The sequence below is a fragment of the Mus caroli genome, chromosome X, assembly GCF_900094665.2.
Source record: "Mus caroli chromosome X, CAROLI_EIJ_v1.1, whole genome shotgun sequence".
In the NCBI taxonomy this organism is placed as follows: domain Eukaryota; kingdom Metazoa; phylum Chordata; class Mammalia; order Rodentia; family Muridae; genus Mus; species Mus caroli.
In genome coordinates, this window is record NC_034589.1 from 132,756,733 (window position 1) to 132,760,195 (window position 3,463).

Here is a 3,463-nt window from a genome sequence, read left to right on the forward strand (position 1 = left end):
TGTTTTATTTTTGTCTTTTTATTTTTTACAATGATTTCTACTTTGTGGAATTTCTTTTCTCTTTCTTTCTTTCTTTCTTTCTTTCTTTTTTTTTTTTTTTTCGAGACAGGTTTCTCTGCATAGCCCTGGCTGTCCTGGAACTCACTTTGCAGGCCAGGCTGTCCTGGAACTCAGAAATCCACCTGCCTCTGCCTCCCAAGTGCTGGGATTAAAGGCGTGCACCACCACGCCCGGTTTGTGGAATTTCTTTTTAATCGTAATGAAACATCTAAATGAAATAACACAGAACAGTAAGTACATTTGTAGAGCAAGAAGAAGTCACCATAGATTAAAAATATCTAAGATGGAGCATTTACAAAATTACAGGCCTTAAACACTATTCTTTTGCAGGACAGTGGTGGTGTGTACCTTTAATCCCAGCACTTGGGAGGCAGAAGCAGGCGGATTTCTGAGTTCCAGGACAGCCAGGGCTACATAGAGAAACCCTGTCTGGAAAAACCCAAAAAACAAAACAAAAACTAACAAACAAACAAAAAATCCTATTGTTTTCACTTTGGCAGCCATTAAATATACAGACTATAAAAGGGTATATGCAATGTTACATATGAATCTATTTCCAATTAGAATATTATGGGTGGTACAATTCCTGAGTTCTTCAATGTCCTATTTTTTATGATATGATATGAAATGCCACTTAAATATGGAAAAAACCCACATGTATTATCTTCCTTATCTTTTAAAAAAAGATTTATTTTATGTATATGAGTACACTGTAGCTGTCTTCAGACACATCAGAATAGGGCATCAGATCTCATTACAGATGGTTGTGAGCCACCATGTGGTTGTGGGAATTGAACTCAGGACCTCTAGAAGAGCAGTCAGTGCTCTTAACTGCTGAGCCATCTCTCCAGCCCCCTATCGTCCTTATCTTCAATATTGGATTATGGGAGTAGTAATAAAATGGAAGGCACTTTAGATATTTCCCCCATAATGCACAGCAAATATTTTCAACTAGGAAAGAAATCTACTGTCTTCTTTTTTTTTCTGATTTTTTTTTGTTTTTGTTTTTCGAGACAGGGTTTCTTTGCATCGCCCTGCCTATCCTGGAACTCACTTTGTAGACCAGGCTGGCCTTGAACTCAGAAATCCGCCTGCCTCTGCCTCTCGAGTGCTGGGATTTCAGATTTATTTTGTGTGTATGAATGTGTAATCTGCACGTGCAGCTCTGTACCACCTGTGTTCTTGGCAATGGAGTAAGTCAAAGGTGGGAATTGAAGGCCCTGCAACTGGCGTTCTGGATGGTCTTAAGCCACTATATGGGTGCCGAGAAACAAACCTGGTTCCTTTGCAAGAGCAACTAGTGATCTTAATGGCTGAGCCATTTCCCCAGGAACATCTTTTTTTTTTTTTCCCTTTTCCTTTCAGTTATTCTTTCTTAAAGAAAGGGTTCAGTTATGCTGCTTTGGAACTCTATGTAGATCAGGCTGGCCTCAAACTTTACCTGACTCTGCTTCCCCTGTGCTGAGGCTGAAGGGAACACTACCATGCCTACCCCCTAGTGCATTCCTGTACAATAAAAACTAATACAAATTCCCCACTCTAAACCTAGCATCAGGTTCAGATAAGATTAACTGCTGTGTGCTTTCTAGAGAATTATTTATGTTTAAGGTCCATTTTTTTGAAAAGCAGAGAAAAGATATTTCATAAATGTGTACTGGGAAGAGGAACACTCAAAAAATGCAGTAATTCCACATTTTTCTTGGGATGCTGATGCAAACTTTACATTTAAGAAAAGGAAGAAGGGGCTGGAGAGATGGCTCAGTGGTTAAGAGCACTGACTGCTCTTCCAAAGGTCCCGTGTTCAAATCTCAGCAACCACATGGTGGCTCACAACCATCCGTAATGAGATCTGACGTCTTCTTCTGGTGCATCTGAAGACAGCTACAGTGTACTTAGAGATAATAATAAATAAAAATCTTTAAAACAAAAAAAAAAAAAGAAAGAAAGAAAAGGAAGAGTTAGCCGTTAATCCCAGCACTTGGGAGGCAGAGGCAGGTGGATTTCTGAGTTGGAGGCCAGCCTGATCTACAGAGTGAGTTCCAGGACAACCAGGGCTATACAGAGAAACCCTGTCTCGAAAAACCAAAAAAAAAAAAAAAAAAAAAAAAAAAAAAAAAAAAAAGAAGAAAGAAAGAAAGAAAGAAAGAAAAGGAAGAGTTAGAGCAGAGTCAGGAGGTACGCATAATAAACCAATTCTGCACCAGGCAAGGTCTGAAAGCTACCTCTTAAGAGCTGGAGACTGAAACATTAGGAGTTCAAGACTGTTCCCAGCTACATAGCAAACCCTAGAGTGTTTAAGACGCTCCCACACCACCAAAATATTTTTTTTTAAATTCAGGATCCATAGCCAGGCGGTGGTGGCACACGCCTTTAATCCCAGCATTTGGGAGGCAGAGGCAGGTGGATTTCTGAGTTGGAGGCCAGCCTGGTCTACAGAGTGAGTTCCAGGACAGCCAGGGCTACACAGAGAAGCCCTGTCTTGAAAAAAACAAAAACAAACAAACAAACAAACAAATTCAGGACCCACAAGATGGCTCAACTGCTGTAGGTTCTTGGCACTCAGTCTGACAGCCTGAGTTTGAACCTAGGAAAGCACATAGTTGAAGGAGAGTTCCAACTTACAAATTGTCTTCTGACGTCCCCACTTGGGTTATGACACATGCACACACTCTCAACCCTTTCCACAAACACATAAATGTATAAATGTAACAGAAAAAAATAGGCAGTCTTGGCTAAGGTATGGCTATACCTAACAGTGTCTCAGCTCAGGTGGTATAGCAAGGTAAATAAAATGTTGATCGTTATGATGACTCAAGGGGTTCAACTGGATTCCTAGCAGATCATCTGTTTCCAGGGGTAGTGGATCATAGATAACTGTTCTCATTTTCGAGGTGGTCTGTCCTGAAGGAAGGCCTAGCTAGACATGGAACTCAAAGTGCTGGCAGGTTTAGAATCCTAACTTAACTCTGTACCTTCAGCATAGAACTTTTTCATTGTAACACACACACACACATGCACACGCACACACGCATACACAGCATGTGCTCCTCCCCTGTGTGATGGACATATAATCCAAAGATTTACTATCACTTACCCTGTTGGAAATTTGCTTATGCATTTGTTTTGAGGACATCCATTCATTGCCTTGGGACTTTCCCTCTAAATTAAATGGGGCAGTAGCCTAATATCTCTGTGGCTGTGTTAAACACTGGTCAAAAACAACTTGGGGCAGGAAAACTTTATTTAGCTTACACTTCCAGATCACAGGGATGGTTTAGGGAAGCCAAGGCAGGAGACTGGAGGCAGGAACTAAAACAGAAACCACCGAAGAACACTATTTACTGGCCTGCTACCCACAGCTTGCTCAGCTTACTTTGTGTACAACTCAGGACCACCAGCCCAG